Raw genomic sequence first — 18162 nt, 5'->3', positions numbered from 1 at the left:
GAACCATTGAGTAACCGGGTGGAGCGATTTCAGTATCAGGTATAATTTCGTGCAACCATGTTTCCGTAATTAAAATAATATCAGGTTCGTGATCGATAACCAAGGCTTCAAGCATATGTGATTTATTTGATACACTTCGGGCATTTAAATTGATTATTTTAAAATTATCTTTCTGTCCCTGTGCCTGTCACTTATCACGTGTTGCATCATCATTTCCAAGCTTGCTTCTTTCGGCACGCGCTTCATTCCAGCAGTAAAGAGTATTGTTTACCTTCAGCTTATCAAAAACAAGTTTTACCTTCTTTCCTGCCTTTCTTTCTTCGATAGCAGAGTCCCAAAGTTTTTTTCTTATTCCCTGTACTCTTTTCGAGAAGTCCTCGCTGATACTGTAACCCGTATCCTTCAGTCTTGAGCACCTCTGCAAGACTTTCATTTTATCCCTATAGTCTGCCAGCCTAAGGATGACGGGGCGAGTTTTGCCAGAATTTTTTTTTCCTATCCTATGAATTCTCTCAATAGACGTTATGTTTACCTTTAGGGTAGAGCTAAAGATTTCTTCGTTTACTTTTTTTAGTAGAGTTTCTTCTTTTTCATTCTCATCTTCTGCTACTCCCCTTATGATAAGGTTGTTTCTTCTCGAACGATTTTCCAAATCGTCCACCTGATCAAGCAGACTAGATGATTTGTCACGACATTCAGCCACAATTGTTTCAAGAGTTGCGAGCCTGCTGCGAGTCTCATCTAAGCTTTGCACCTTAGTCTCAATAACAAGAAGCCGATTTTGCATGTCTAGAATTCTAGTTTCAAACGAATTTTGCTTTTCTTGAACCGCTGTTAGTTTAGACAAAATTTCTTTTTGATTCTGGAGCATTTCTTTGCATACGGCGTCCGTTATAGGCCCCGGATTCAGCTCGACATCGCCAGAAAGACTCAACAACAGACCCACAATAGAAAAACAGTCACATACACAGTCAGCCAAAACTTGTGGACACGGCAGCACTATAAGAGCTATGGAATCGCTACGGAAGCTATCCTTCCGGTCACCAACCTGCATGAACAGCGGTACGTCAGGCGTCATTGTCACGGCGATGCCACCGTGTCCACTGAAGCAGGTAGGCGATGGTCCCAGATTTAAAGCATACAGGCGGACCCTTGTGGGCATGCGTGTTGACGTCATCGTGCTCCCGGGTGGCTGTCCGAAATGATCGTCGATGTGACCAAGCTGCTGATTGCAGACACCCTCATGAAGCCGGAAGGGATCACCGCCCACACAGAAGGATGGCGGCAGGCCGGCATCGTAGCGAAGCTCGTCGCTTCCAGTTTGAAAAGATTCCGCGGCGCCTCCGGTTATGAAGCGTAGGCACGCGCAAAGGACCTGCATGAACAGCGGTACGTCAGGCGTCATTGTCACGGCGATGCCACCGTGTCCACTGAAGCAGGTAGGCGATGGTCCCAGATTTAAAGCATACAGGCGGACCCTTGTGGGCATGCGTGTTGACGTCATCGTGCTCCCGGGTGGCTGTCCGAAATGATCGTCGATGTGACCAAGCTGCTGATTGCAGACACCCTCATGAAGCCGGAAGGGATCACCGCCCACACAGAAGGATGGCGGCAGGCCGGCATCGTAGCGAAGCTCGTCGCTTCCAGTTTGAAAAGATTCCGCGGCGCCTCCGGTTATGAAGCGTAGGCACGCGCAAAGGACCTGCATGAACAGCGGTACGTCAGGCGTCATTGTCACGGCGATGCCACCGTGTCCACTCACCATTACAAGTCGGGAACTGCGATATCTAAAGTGAAAGCGCATGAAACCGTCGTAATCTTGTAGAAAACATTGTAAAGTAGCGAATAAAACGTTTTCTAACGATAGAAGTGCGAAGGTTAGGTTAGTTTGAGCTATGTAGCGTCGTGAAACCACCAAAAACGATGTCATCTAACGAGATAGTGTTGTTTTATTGCGAGTACGAAACTGCGATAGGTGAAATATTGTGAAAGCACACAAAATGGCATAAACTAGCCAGATACTGCGTCTTGTGTCGTTACAAGTGCGAAACTGCTTTATTGTGATATTCTCGTTAAAGCGCATGCAAGAATCGTGAAACCTTAAAGAACGATGTCATTTAGCGAGATACAGCGTTCTGTACTGTAATAAGTTGGTGAGAAACTGTGAGGTCAAGCAAATATCGTAATTGTGAACGAAACAGTGTAATTGAGCGTCTTTGGATACAAGTGTGAATGTTAGGTTAGGTTAAGATATGAACCGTCGTAAAAACGCATAAAAAAATGTCACTCAGTGAGATGCAGTGTTTTTCACCATTACAAGTCGGGAACTGCGATATCTAATGTGAAAGCGCTTGCAACCGTCGTCAGGTTAGGTTAGGTTAGGTTACGTTAGGTTAGGTTAGGTTAGGTTAGGTTTGGTTAGGTTAGGTTAGGTTAGGTTAGGGTATGTTAGGTAAGGTTTGGTTAGGTTAGGTTAGGTTAGGTTGGGTTAGGTAAGGTTAGGATAGGTTAAGATATGAACCGCGCTAAAACCGCATTAAACAATGTCACATAGTGAGATGCAGTGTTTTTCACCTTTACAAGTTGGGAACTGCGATATCTAATGTGAAAGCGCTTGAAACCGTCGTAATGTTGTAGAAAGCAATGTAAAGTAGCTAGTAAAACGTTTTCTAACGATAGAAGTGCGAAGGTTCGGTTAGTTTGAGCTAGGTAGCGTCGTGAAGCCACCAAAAACGATGTCATCTAACGAGATAGTGTTGTTTTATTGCGAGTACGAAACTGCGATAGGTGAAATATTGGGAAAGCACACAAAATGGCATGAACTAGCCAGATACTGCGTCTTGTGCCGTTACAAGTGCGAAACTGCTTTATTGTGATATTCTCGTTAAAGCGCATGCAAGTATCGTGAAACCTTAAAGAACGATGTCATTTAGCGAGATACAGCGTTCTGTACTGCAATAAGTTGGTGAAAAACTGTGAGGTTATGCAAATATCGTAATTGTGAACGAAACAGTGTAATAGAGCGTTTTTCAATACAAGTACGAATGTTAGGTTAGGTTAAGATATGAACCGTCGTAAAACCGCATTAAACAGTGTCACTTAGTGAGATGCAGTGTTTTTCACCATTACAAGTCGGGAACTGCGATATCTAATGTGAAAGCGCTTTCAAACGTCGTTAGGTTAGGTTACGTTAGGTTAGGTTAGGTTAGGTTACGTTAGGTTAGGTTTGGTTAGGTTAGGTTAGGTTAGGTTAGGTTATGTTAGGTTAGGTTGGGTTAGGTTAGGTTAGGTTAGGTTAAGATATGAACCGCGCTAAAACCGCATTAAACAATGTCACTTAGTGAGATGCAGTTTTTTTCACCTTTACAAGTTGAGAACTGCGATATCTAATGTGAAAGCGCTTGAAACCGTCGTAATGTTGTAGAAAGCAATCTAAAGTAGCGAGTAAAACGTTTTCTACGATAGAAGTGCGAAGGTTATGTTAGGTTGAGTTATGTTAGTTTAAGCTAGGTAGCGTCGTGAAACCACCAAAAACGACGTCATCTAACGAGATAGTGTTGTTTTATTGCGAGTACGAAACTGCGATAGGTAAAATGTTGTGAAAGCACACAAAACGGCATGAACAAGCCAAATACTGCGTGTTGTACCGTTACAAGTGCGAAACTGCTATATTGTGACACTCTCGGTAAAGCGCATGCAAGTATCGTGAAACCTTAAAGAACGATGTCATTTAGCGAGATACAGCGTTCTGTACTGTAATAAGTTGGTGAGAAACTGTGAGGTCAAGCAAATATCGTAATTGTGAACGAAACAGTGTAATTGAGCGTCTTTAGATACAAGTGCGAATGTTAGGTTAGGTTGACATATCCACCGTCGTAAAACCGCATTAAACAATGTCACTTAGTGAGATGTAGTGTTTTTCAACATTACAAGTCGGCAACTACGATATCTAATGTGAAAGCGCATGAAACCGTCGTAATCTTGTAGAAAACATTGTAAAGTTGCGAGTAAAACGTTTTCTAACGATAGAAGTGCGAAGGTTAGGTTAGGTTAGGTTAGTTTAAGCTAGGTAGCGTCGCGAAACTACCAAAAACGACGTCATCTAACGAGATAGTGTTGTTTTATTGCGAGTATTAAACTGCGATAGGTGAAATGTGAAAGCACACAAAACGGCATGAACAAGCCAAATACTGCGTGTTCTACCGTTACAAGTGCGCAACTGCTATATTGTGATATTCTCGTTCAAGCGCATGCAAGCATCGTGAAACCTTAAAGAACAATGTCATTTAGCGAGATACAGCGTTCTGTACTGCAATAAGTTGGTGAAAAACTGTGAGGTTATGCAAATATCGTAATTGTGAACGAAACAGTGTAATAGAGCGTTTTTCAATACAAGTACGAATGTTAGGTTAGGTTAAGATATGAACCGTCGTAAAACCGCATTAAACAATGTCACTTAGTGAGATCCAGTGTTTTTCACCATTACAAGCCGGGAACTGCGATATCTAATGTGAAAGCGCTTGCAAACGTCGTTAGGTTAGGTTAGGTTACGTTACGTTAGGTTAGGTTAGGTTAGGTTAGGTTAGGTTAGGTTAGGTTATGTTAGGTTAGGTTGGGTTAGGTTAGGTTAGGTTACGTTAGGTTGAGGTATGAACCGTCGTAAAACCGCATTAAACAATGTCACTTAGTGAGATGCAGTGTTTTTCACCTTTACAATTTGGGAACTGCGATATCTAATGTGAAAGCGCTTGAAACCGTCGTAATGTTGTAGAAAGCAATGTAAAGTAGCGAGTAAAACGTTTTCTAACGATAGAAGTGCGAAGGTTATGTTAGGTTGAGTTTTGTTAGTTTAAGCTAGGTAGCGTCGTGAAACCACCAAAAACGACGTCATCTAACGAGATAGTGTTGTTTTATTGCGAGTACGAAACTGCGATAGGTAAAATGTTGTGAAAGCACACAAAACGGCATTAACAAGCCAAATACTGCGTGTTGTACCGTTACAAGTGCGAAACTGCTATGTTAACATTCTCGGTAAAGCGCATGCAAGTATCGTGAAACCTTAAAGAACGATGTCATTTAGCGAGATACAGCGTTCTGTACTGTAATAAGTTGGTGAGAAACTGTGAGGTCAAGCAAATATCGTAATTGTGAACGAAACAGTGTAATTGAGCGTCTTTAGATACAAGTGCGAATGTTAGGTTAGGTTGACATATCAACCGTCGTAAAACCGCATTAAACAATGTCACTTAGTGAGATGTAGTGTTTTTCAACATTACAAGTTGGCAACTACGATATCTAATGTGAAAGCGCATGAAACCGTCGTAATCTTGTCAAAAACATTGTAAAGTTGCGAGTAAAACGTTTTCTAACGATAGAAGTGCGAAGGTTAGGTTAGGTTAGGTTAGTTTAAGCTAGGTCGCGTCGTGAAACTACCAAAAACGACGTCATCTAACGAGATAGTGTTGTTTTATTGCGAGTATTAAACTGCGATAGGTGAAATGTTGTGAAAGCACACAAAACGGCATGAACAAGCCAAATACTGCGTGTTCTACCGTTACAAGTGCGAAACTGCTATATTGTGATATTCTCGTTAAAGCGCATGCAAGCATCGTGAAACCTTAAAGAACAATGTCATTTAGCGAGATACAGCGTTCTGTACTGCAATATGTTGGTGAAAAACTGTGAGGTTATGCAAATATCGTAATTGTGAACAAAACAGTGTAATAGAGCGTTTTTAGATACAAGTGTGAATGTCAGGTTAGGTTAAGATATGAACCGTCGTAAAACCACATTAAACAATGTCCCTTAGTGAGATGCAGTGTTTTTCACCATTACAAGTCGGGAACTGCGATATCTAATGTGAATGCGCTTGCAAACGTCGTTAGGTTAGGTTAGGTTAGGTTAGGTTATGTTAGGTTAGGTTGGGTTAGGTTAGGTTAGGTTAGGTTACGTTAGGTTAAGGTATGAACCGTCGTAAAACCGCATTACACAATGTCACTTAGTGAGATGCAGTGTTTTTCACCTTTACAAGTTGGGAACTGCAATATCTAATGTGAAAGCGCTTGAAACCGTCGTAATGTTGTAGAAAGCAATGTAAAGTAGCGAGTAAAACGTTTTCTAACGATAGAAGTGCGAAGGTTATGTTAGGTTGAGTTATGTTAGTTTAAGCTATGTAGCGTCGTGAAACCACCAAAAACGACGTCATCTAACGAGATAGTGTTGTTTTATTGCGAGTACGAAACTGCGATAGGTAAAATGTTGTGAAAGCACACAAAACGGCATGAACAAGCCAAAAAATTCGTGTTGTACCGTTACAAGTGCGAAACTGCTATGTTGTGACATTCTCGTTAAAGCGCATGCAAGCATCGTGAAACCTTAAAGAACGATGTCATTTAGCGAGATACAGCGTTCTGTACTGCAATAAGTTGGTGAAAAACTGTGAGGTTATGCAAATATCGTAATTGTGAACGAAACAGTGTAATAGAGCGTTTTTCAATACAAGTACGAATGTTAGGTTATGTTAAGATATGAACCGTCGTAAAACCGCATTAAACAATGTCACTTAGTGAGATGCAGTGTTTTTCACCATTACAAGTCGGGAACTGCGATATCTAATGTGAAAGCGCTTGCAAACGTCGTTAGGTTAGGTTAGGTTAGGTTAGGTTGGGTTAGGTTAGGTTAGGTTAGGTTAGGTTAAGATATGAACCGCGCTAAAACCGCATTAAACAATGTCACTTAGTGAGATGCAGTGTTTTTCACCATTACAAGTCGGGAACTGCGATATCTAATGTGAAAGCGCTTGCAAACGTCGTTAGGTTAGGTTAGGTTAGGTTAGGTTAGGTTAGGTTAGGTTAGGTTAGGTTAGGTTGGGTTAGGTTAGGTTAGGTTAGGTTAGGTTAAGATATGAACCGCGCTAAAACCGCATTAAACAATGTCACTTAGTGAGGTGCTGTGTTTTTCACCATTACAAGTCGGGAACTGCGATATCTAAAGTGAAAGCGCATGAAACCGCCGTAATCTTGTAGAAAACATTGTAAAGTAGCGAATAAAACGTTTTCTAACGATAGAAGTGCGAAGGTTAGGTTAGTTTGAGCTACGTAGCGTCGTGAAACCACCAAAAACGATGTCATCTAACGAGATAGTGTTGTTTTATTGCGAGTACGAAACTGCGATAGGTGAAATATTGTGAAAGCACACAAAATGGCATAAACTAGCCAGATACTGCGTCTTGTGTCGTTACAAGTGCGAAACTGCTTTATTGTGATATTCTCGTTAAAGCGCATGCAAGAATCGTGAAACCTTAAAGAACGATGTCATTTAGCGAGATACAGCGTTCTGTACTGTAATAAGTTGGTGAGAAACTGTGAGGTCAAGCAAATATCGTAATTGTGAACGAAACAGTGTAATTGAGCGTCTTTGGATACAAGTGTGAATGTTAGGTTAGGTTAAGATATGAACCGTCGTAAAAACGCATAAAAAAATGTCACTCAGTGAGATGCAGTGTTTTTCACCATTACAAGTCGGGAACTGCGATATCTAATGTGAAAGCGCTTGCAACCGTCGTCAGGTTAGGTTAGGTTAGGTTAGGTTAGGTTACGTTAGGTTAGGTTAGGTTAGGTTAGGTTTGGTTAGGTTAGGTTAGGTTAGGTTAGGGTATGTTAGGTAAGGTTTGGTTAGGTTAGGTTAGGTTAGGTTGGGTTAGGTAAGGTTAGGATAGGTTAAGATATGAACCGCGCTAAAACCGCATTAAACAATGTCACTTAGTGAGATGCTGTGTTTTTCACCATTACAAGTCGGGAACTGCGAGATCTAATGTGAAAGCGCATGAAACCGTCGTAATCTTGTAGAAAACATTGTAAAGTAGCGAATAAAACGTTTTCTAACGATAGAAGTGCGAAGGTTCGGTTAGTTTGAGCTAGGTAGCGTCGTGAAACCACCAAAAACGATGTCATCTAACGAGATAGTGTTGTTTTATTGCGAGTACGAAACTGCGATAGGTGAAATATTGGGAAAGCACACAAAATGGCATGAACTAGCCAGATACTGCGTCTTGTGCCGTTACAAGTGCGAAACTGCTTTATTGTGATATTCTCGATAAAGCGCATGCAAGTATCGTGAAACCTTAAAGAACGATGTCATTTAGCGAGATACAGCGTTCTGTACTGTAATAAGTTGGTGAGAAACTGTGAGGTCAAGCAAATATCGTAATTGTGAACGAAACAGTGTAATTGAGCGTCTTTAGATACAAGTGCGAATGTTAGGTTAGGTTGAGATGTCAACCGTCGTAAAACCGCATTAAACAATGTCACTTAGTAAGATGTAGTGTTTTTCAACATTACAAGTCGGGAACTACGATATCTAATATGAAAGCGCATGAAACCGTCGTAATCTTGTAGAAAACATTGTAAAGTTGCGAGTAAAACGTTTTCTAACGATAGAAGTGGGAAGGTTAGCTTGAGTTATGTTAGTTTAAGCTATGTAGCGTCGTGAGACCACCAAAAAGGACGTCATCTAACGAGATAGTGTTGTTTTATTGCATGTACGAAACTGCAATAGGTGAAATGTTGTGAAAGTACACAAAACGGCTTGAACAAGCCAGATACTGCGTGTTGTACCGTTACAAGTGCGAAACTGCTATAATGTGATATTCTCGTTAAAGCGCATGCAAGCATAGTGAAACCTTAAAGAACGATGTCATTTAGCGAGATACAGCGTTCTGTACTACAATAAGTTGGTGAAAAACTGTGAGGTTATGCAAATATCGTAATATTGAACGAAACAGTGTAATAGAGCGTTTTTCAATACAAGTACGAATGTTAGGTTAGGTTAAGATATGAACCGTCGTAAAACCGCATTAAACAATGTCACTTAGTGAGATGCAGTGTTTTTCACCATTACAAGTCGGGAACTGCGATATCTAATGTGAAAGCGCTTGCAAACGTCGTTAGGTTAGGTTAGGTTAGGTTAGGTTGGGTTAGTTTAGGTTAGGTTAGGTTAGGTTAAGATATGAACCGCGCTAAAACCGCATTAAACAATGTCACTTAGTGAGATGCAGTGTTTTTCACCATTACAAGTCGGGAACTGCGATATCTAATGTGAAAGCGCTTGCAAACGTCGTTAGGTTAGGTTAGGTTAGGTTGGGTTAGGTTAGGTTAGGTTAGGTTAAGATATGAACCGCGCTAAAACCGCAATAAACAATGTCACTTAGTGAGATGCTGTGTTTTTCACCATTACAAGTCGGGAACTGCGATATCTAATGTGAAAGCTCTTGCAAACGTCGTTAGGTTAGGTTAGGTTAGGTTAGGTTAGGTTAGGTTAGGTTAGGTTAGGTTAGGTTAGGTTTGGTTAGGTTAGGTTAGGTTAGGTTAGGTTATGTTAGGTAAGGTTTGGTTAGGTTAGGTTAGGTTGGGTTAGGTAAGGTTAGGTTAGGTTAAGATATGAACCGCGCTAAAACCGCATTAAACAATGTCACTCTGTGAGATGCTGTGTTTTTCGCCATTACAAGTCGGGAACTGCGATATCTAATGTGAAAGCGCATGAAACCGTCGTAATCTTGTAGAAAACATTGTAAAGTAGCGAATAAAACGTTTTCTAACGATAGAAGTGCGAAGGTTAGGTTAGTTTGAGCTACGTAGCGTCGTGAAACCACCAAAAACGATGTCATCTAACGAGATGACATAACGAGATGATGGTGTTGTTTTATTGCGAGTACGAAACTGCGATAGGTGAAATATTGTGAAAGCACACAAAATGGCATAAACTAGCCAGATACTGCGTCTTGTGTCTTTACAAGTGCGAAACTGCTTTATTTTGATATTCTCGTTAAAGCGCATGCAAGTATCGTGAAACCTTAAAGAACGATGTCATTTAGCGAGATACAGCGTTCTGTACTGTAATAGGTTGGTGAGAAACTGTGAGGTCAAGCAAATATCGTAATTGTGAACGAAACAGTGTAATTGAGCGTCTTTGGATACAAGTGCGAATGTTAGGTTAGGTTAAGATATGAACCGTCGTAAAACCGCATTAAACAATGTCACTCAGTGAGATGCAGTGTTTTTCACCATTACAAGTCGGGAACTGCGGTATCTAATGTGAAAGCGCTTGCAACCGTCGTTAGGTTAGGTTAGGTTAGGTTAGGTTAGGTTAAGTTAGGTTAGGTTAGGTTTGGTTAGGTTAGGTTAGGTTAGGTTAGGGTATGTTAGGTAAGGTTTGGTTAGGTTAGGTTAGGTTAGGTTGGGTTAGGTAAGGTTAGGTTAGGTTAAGATATGAACCGCGCTAAAACCGCATTAAACAATGTAACTTAGTGAGATGCTGTGTTTTTCACCATTGCAAGTCGGGAACTGCGATATCTAATGTGAAAGCGCATGAAACCGTCGTAATCTTGTAGAAAACAGTGTAAAGTAGCGAATAAAACGTTTTCTAACGTAGAAGTGCGAAGGTTCGGTTAGTTTGAGCTAGGTAGCGTCGTGAAACCACCAAAAACGATGTCATCTAACGAGATAGTGTTGTTTTATTGCGAGTACGAAACTGCGATAGGTTTAATATTGGGAAAGCACACAAAATGGCATGAACTAGCCAGATACTGCGTCTAGTGCCGTTACAAGTGCGAAACTGCTTTATTGTGATATTCTCGTTAAAGCGCATGCAAGTATCGTGAAACCTTAAAGAACGATGTCATTTAGCGAGATACAGCGTTCTGTACTGTAATAAGTTGGTGAGAAACTGTGAGGTCAAGCAAATAACGTAATTGTGAACGAAACAGTGTAATTGAGCGTCTTTAGATACAAGTGCGAATGTTAGGTTAGGTTGACATATCAACCGTCGTAAAACCGCATTAAACAATGTCACTTAGTGAGATGTAGTGTTTTTCAACATTACAAGTCGGCAACTACGATATCTAATGTGAAAGCGCATGAAACCGTCGTAATCTTGTAGAAAACATTGTAAAGTTGCGAGTAAAACGTTTTCTAACGATAGAAGTGCGAAGGTTAGGTTAGGTTAGGTTAGTTTAAGCTAGGTAGCGTCGTGAAACTACCAAAAACGACGTCATCTAACGAGATAGTGTTGTTTTATTGCGAGTATAAAACTGCGATAGGTGAAATGTTGTGAAAGCACACAAAACGGCATGAACAAGCCAAATACTGCGTGTTCTACCGTTACAAGTGCGAAACTGCTATATTGTGATATTCTCGTTAAAGCGCATGCAAGCATCGTGAAACCTTAAAGAACAATGTCATTTGGCGAGATACAGCGTTCTGTACTGCAAAAAGTTGGTGAAAAACTGTGAGGTTATGCAAATATCGTAATTGTGAACGAAACAGTGTAATAGAGCGTTTTTCAATACAAGTACGAATGTTAGGTTAGGTTAAGATATGAACCGTCGTAAAACCGCATTAAACAATGTCACTTAGTGAGATGCAGTGTTTTTCACCATTACAAGTCGGGAACTGCGATATCTAATGTGAAAGCGCTTGCAAACGTCGTTAGGTTAGGTTAGGTTAGGTTAGGTTAGGTTAGGTTACGTTAGGTTAGGTTTGGTTAGGTTAGGTTAGGTTAGGTTATGTTAGGTTAGGTTGGGTTAGGTTAGGTTAGGTTACGCTAGGTTAAGGTATGAACCATCGTAAAACCGCATTAAACAATGTCACTTAGTGAGATGCAGTGTTTTTCACCTTTACAAGTTGGGAACTGCGATATCTAATGTGAAAGCGCTTTAAACCATCGTAATGTTGTAGAAAGCAATGTAAAGTAGCGAGTAAAACGTTTTCTAACGATAGAAGTGCGAAGGTTTGTTAGGTTGAGTTATGTTAGTTTAAGCTAGGTAGCGTCGTGAAACCACCAAAAACGACGTCATCTAACGAGATAGTGTTGTTTTATTGCGAGTACGAAACTGCGATAGGTAAAATGTTGTGAAAGCACACAAAACGGCATGAACAAGCCAAATACTGCGTGTTGTACCGTTACAAGTGCGAAACTGCTATGTTGTGACATTCTCGGTAAAGCGCACGCAAGTATCGTGAAACCTTAAAGAACGATGTCATTTAGCGAGATACAGCGTTCTGTACTGTAATAAGTTCGTGAGAAACTGTGAGGTCAAGCAAATATCGTAATCGGGAACGAAACAGTGTAATTGAGCGTCTTAAGATACAAGTGCGAATGTTAGGTTAGGTTGACATATCAACCGTCGTAAAACCGCATTAAACAATGTCACTTAGTGAGATGTAGTGTTTTTCAACACTACAAGTCGGGAACTACGATATCTAATGTGAAAGCGCATGAAACCGTCGTAATCTTGTAGAAAACATTGTAAAGTTGCGAGTAAAACGTTTTCTAACAATAGAAGTGCGAAGGTTAGGTTAGGTTAGGTTAGTTTAAGCTAGGTAGCGTCGTGAAACTGCCAAAAACGACGTCATCTAACGAGATAGTGTTGTTTTATTGCGAGTATTAAACTGCGATAGGTGAAATGTCGTGAAAGCACACAAAACGGCATGAACAAGCCAAATACTGCGTGTTCTACCGTTACAAGTGCGAAACTGCTATATTGTGATATTCTCGTTAAAGCGCATGCAAGCATCGTGAAACCTTAAAGAACAATGTCATTTAGCGAGATACCGCGTTCTGTACTGCAATAAGTTGGTGAAAAACTGTGAGGTTATGCAAATATCGTAATTGTGAACATAACAGTGTAATAGAGCGTTTTTAGATACAAGTGCGAATGTCAGGTTAGGTTAAGATATGAACCGTCGTAAAACCACATTAAACAATGTCACTTAGTGTGATGCAGTGTTTTTCACCATTACAAGTCGGGAACTACGATATCTAATGTGAAAGCGCTTGCAAACGTCGTTAGGTTATGTTAGGTTAGGTTAGGTTACGTTAGGTTAGGTTAGGTTAGGTTAGGTTAGGTTAGGTTAGATTAGGTTAGGTTGGGTGGAGTTGGGTTAGGTTGGGTTAGGTTAGGTTAGGTTAGGTTAAGATATGAACCGCGCTAAAACCGCATTAAACAATGTCACTTAGTGAGATGCTGTGTTTTTCACCATTACAAGTCGGGAACTGCGATATCTAATGTGAAAGCGCATGAAACCGTCGTAATCTTGTAGAAAACATTGTAAAGTAGCGAATAAAACGTTTTCTAACGATAGAAGTGCGAAGGTTCGGTTAGTTTGAGCTAGGTAGCGTCGTGAAACCACCAAAAACGATGTCATCTAACGAGATAGTGTTGTTTTATTGCGAGTACGAAACTGCGATAGGTGAAATATTGTGAAAGCACACAAAATGGCATAAACTAGCCAGATACTGCGTCTTGTGTCGTTACAAGTGCGAAACTGCTTTATTGTGATATTCTCGTTAAAGCGCATGCAAGTATCGTGAAACCTTAAAGAACGATGTCATTTAGCGAGATACAGCGTTCTGTACTGTAATAAGTTGGTGAGAAACTGTGAGGTCAAGCAAATATCGTAATTGTGAACGAAACAGTGTAATTGAGCGTCTTTGGATACAAGTGCGAATGTTAGGTTAGGTTAAGATATGAACCGTCGTAAAACCGCATTAAACAATGTCACTCAGTGAGATGCAGTGTTTTTCACCATTACAAGTCGGGAACTGCGGTATCTAATGTGAAAGCGCTTGCAACCGTCGTTAGGTTAGGTTAGGTTAGGTTACGTTAGGTTAGGTTAGGTTAGGTTTGGTTAGGTTAGGTTAGGTTAGGTTAGGTTAGGGTATGTTAGGTAAGGTTTGGTTAGGTTAGGTTAGGTTAGGTTGGGTTAGGTAAGGTTAGGTTAGGTTAAGATATGAACCGCGCTAAAACCGCATTAAACAATGTCACTTAGTGAGATGCTGTGTTTTTCACCATTACAAGTCGGTAACTGCGATATCTAATGTGAAAGCGCATGAAACCGTCGTAATCTTGTAGAAAACATTGTAAAGTAGCGAATAAAACGTTTTCTAACGATAGAAGTGCGAAGGTGAGGATAGGTTAGGTTAGTTTAAGCTAGGTAGCGTCGTGAAACTACCAAAAACGACGTCATCTAACGAGATAGTGTTGTTTTATTGCGAGTATTAAACTGCGATAGGTGAAATGTCGTGAAAGCACACAAAACGGCATGAACAAGCCAAATACTGCGTGTTGTACCGTTACAAGTGCGAAACTGCTATGTTGTGACATTCTCGGTAAAGCGCATGCAAGTATCGTGAAACCTTAAAGAACGATGTCATTTAGCGAGATACAGCGTTCTGTACTGCAATAAGTTGGTGAAAAACTGTGAGGTCATGCAAATATCGTAATTGTGAACGAAACAGTGTAATAGAGCGTTTTTCAATACAAGCACGAATGTTAGGTTAGGTTAAGATATGAACCGTCGTAAAACGGCATTAAACAATGTCACTTAGTGAGATGCAGTGTTTTTCACCATTACAAGTCGGGAACTGCGATATCTAATGTGAAAGCGCTTGCAAACGTCGTTAGGTTAGGTTAGGTTAGGTTAGGTTAGGTTAGGTTAGGTTACATTAGTTAGGTTTGGTTAGGTTAGGTTAGGTTATGTTAGGTTAGGTTGGGTTAGGTTAGGTTAGGTTACGTTAGGTTAAGGTATGAACCGTCGTAAAACCGCAATAAACAATGTCACTTAGTGAGATGCAGTGTTTTTCACCTTTACAAGTTGGGAACTGCGATATCTAATGTGAGAGCGCTTGAAACCGTCGTAATGTTGTAGAAAGCAATGTAAAGTAGCGAGTAAAACGTTTTCTAACGATAGAAGTGCGAAGGTTAGGTTAGGTTAGGTTAGTTTAAGCTAGGTAGCGTCGTGAAACTACCAAAAACGACGTCATCTAACGAGATAGTGTTGTTTTATTGCGAGTATTAAACTGCGATAGGTGAAATGTTGTGAAAGCACACAAAACTGCATGAACAAGCCAAATACTGCGTGTTCTACCGTTACAAGTGCGAAACTGCTATATTGTGATATTCTCGTTAAAGCGCATGCAAGCATCGTGAATTCTTAAAGAACAATGTCATTTAGCGAGATACAGCGTTCTGTACTGCAATAAGTTGGTGAAAAACTGTGAGGTTATGCAAATATCGTAATGGTGAACGAAACAGTGTAATAGAGCGTTTTTCAATACAAGTACGAATGTTAGGTTAGGTTAAGATATGAACCGTCGTAAAACCGCATTAAACAATGTCACTTAGTGAGATGCAGTGTTTTTCACCATTACAAGTCGGGAACTGCGATATCCAATGTGAAAGCGCTTGCAAACGTCGTTAGATAAGGTTAGGTTAGGTTAGGTAAGGTTAGGTTAGGTTTGGTTAGGTTAGTTTAGGTTAGGTTAGGTTAGGTTAGATTAGGTTAGGTTGGGTTGAGTTGGGTTAGGTTAGGTTGGGTTAGGTTAGGTTAGGTTGGGTTAGGTTAGGTTAGGTTAGGTTACGTTAGGTTAGGTTAGGTTACGTTAGGTTAGGTTAGGTTAGGTTAGGTAAGGATAATTTGGTTAGGTTAGGTAAGGTTAGGTTAGGTTAGGTTAGGTTGGGTTGGGTGTTGTTGGGTTGGGTTGGGTTGGGTTAGGTTGGGTTAGGTTAGGTTAGGTTACGTTAGGTTAGGTTAGGTTACGTTAGGTTATGTTAGGTTAGGTTAGGTTACGTTAGGTTAGGTTAGGTCAGGTAAGGTTAGGTTACGTTAGAATAGGTTAGGTTAGGTTAGGTTACGTTAGGTTAGGTTAAGTTAGGTTAGGTTAGGTTTGGTTAGGTTAGGTTAGGTTAGCTTAGGTTAGGTTAGGTTGGGTTGGGTTGGGTTAGGTTGGGTTAGGTTAGGTTAGGTTAGGTTAGGTTGGGTTAGGTTAGTTTAGGTTAGGTTAGGTTAGGTTAGGTTGGGTTGGGTGGGGTTAGGTTAGGTTAGGTAAGGTTAGGTTAGGTTAGGTTAGGTTACGTTAGGTTAAGGTATGAACCGTCGTAAAACCGCATGAAACAATGTCACTTAGTGAGATGCAGTGTTTTTCATCTTTACAAGTTGGGAACTGCGATATCTAATGTGAAAGCGCATGAAACCGTCGTAATCTTGTAGAAAACATTGTAAAGTTGCGAGTAAAACGTTTGCTAAGGATATAAGTGCGAAGGTTAGGTTAGGTTAGGTTAGTTTAAGCTAGGTAGCGTCGTGAAACTACCAAAAACGACGTCATCTAACGAGATAGTGTTGTTTTATTGCGAGTACGAAACTGCGATAGGTGAAATATTGGGAAAGCACACAAAATGGCATGAACTAGCCAGATACTGCGTCTTGTGCCGTTACAAGTGAGAAACTGCTTTATTGTGATATTCTCGTTAAAGCGCATGCAAGTATCGTGAAACCTTAAAGAACGATGTCATTTAGCGAGATACAGCGTTCTGTACTGTAATAAGTTGGTGAGAAACTGTGAGGTCAAGCAAATATCGTAATTGTGAACGAAACAGTGTAATTGAGCGTATTTAGATACAAGTGCGAATGTTAGGTTAGGTTGAGATATCAACCGTCGTAAAACCGCATTAAACAATGTCACTTAGTGAGATGTAGTGTTTTTCAACATTACAAGTCGGGAACTACGATATCTAATGTGAAAGCGCATGAAACCGTCGTAATCTTGTAGAAAACATTGTAAAGTTGCGAGTAAAACGTTTTCTAACGATAGAAGTGCGAAGGTTAGCTTGAGTTATGTTAGTTTAAGCTATGTAGCGTCGTGAGACCACCAAAAAGGACGTCATCTAACGAGATAGTGTTGTTTTATTGCATGTACGTAACTGCAATAGGTGAAATGTTGTGAAAGTACACAAAACGGCTTGAACAAGCCAGATACTGCGTGTTGTACCGTTACAAGTGCGAAACTGCTATAATGTGATATTCTTGTTAAAGCGCATGCAAGCATCGTGAAACCTTAAAGAACGATGTCCTTTAGTGAGATACAGCGTTCTGTACTGCAATAAGTTGGTGAAAAACTGTGAGGTTATGCAAATATCCTAATTGTGAACGAAACAGTGTAATAGAGCGTTTTTCAATACAAGTACGAATGTTAGGTTAGGTTAAGATATGAACCGTCGTAAAACCGCATTAAACAATGTCACTTAGTGAGATGCAGTGTTTTTCACCATTACAAGTCGGGAACTGCGATATCTAATGTGAAAGCGCTTGCAAACGTCGTTAGGTTAGGTTAGGTTAGGTTAGGTTACGTTAGGTTAGGTTTGGTTAGGTTAGGTTAGGTTAGGTTATGTTAGGTTAGGTTGGGTTAGGTTAGGTTAGGTTAGGTTAGGTTAAGATATGAACCGCGCTAAAACCGCATTAAACAATGTCACTTAGTGAGATGCAGTGTTTTTCACCTTTACAAGTTGGGAACTGCGATATCTAATGTGAAAGCGCTTGAAACCGTCGTAATGTTGTAGAAAGCAATGTAAAGTAGCGAGTAAAACGTTTTCTCACGATAGAAGTGCGAAGGTTATGTTAGGTTGAGTTATGTTAGTTTAAGCTAGGTAGCGTCGTGAAACCACCAAAAACGACGTCATCTAACGAGATAGTGTTGTTTTATTGCGAGTACGAAACTGCGATAGGTAAAATGTTGTGAAAGCACACAAAACGGCATGAACAAGCCAAATACTGCGTGTTGTACCGTTACAAGTGCGAAACTGCTATGTTGTGACATTCTCGGTAAAGCGCATGCAAGTATCGTGAAACCTTAAAGAACGATGTCATTTAGCGAGATACAGCGTTCTGTACTGTAATAAGTTGGTGAGAAACTGTGAGGTCAAGCAAATATCGTAATTGTGAACGAAACAGTGTAATTGAGCGTCTTTAGATACAAGTGCGAATGTTAGGTTAGGTTGACATATCAACCATCGTAAAACCGCATTAAACAATGTCACTTAGTGAGATGTAGTGTTTTTCAACATTACAAGTCGGGAACTACGATATCTAATGTGAAAGCGCATGAAACCATCGTAATCTTGTAGAAAACATTGTAAAGTTGCGAGTAAAACGTTTTCTAACGATAGAAGTGCGAAGGTGAGGTTAGGTTAGGTTAGTTTAAGCTAGGTAGCGTCGTGAAACTACCAAAAACGACGTCATCTAACGAGATAGTGTTGTTTTATTGCGAGTATTAAACTGCGATAGGTGAAATGTCGTGAAAGCACACAAAACGGCATGAACAAGCCAAATA

The sequence above is a fragment of the Rhipicephalus microplus genome, chromosome 1, assembly GCF_043290135.1.
Source record: "Rhipicephalus microplus isolate Deutch F79 chromosome 1, USDA_Rmic, whole genome shotgun sequence".
NCBI classification, from domain to species: Eukaryota; Metazoa; Arthropoda; class Arachnida; order Ixodida; family Ixodidae; genus Rhipicephalus; species Rhipicephalus microplus.
This window is presented reverse-complemented; position numbering follows the sequence as displayed.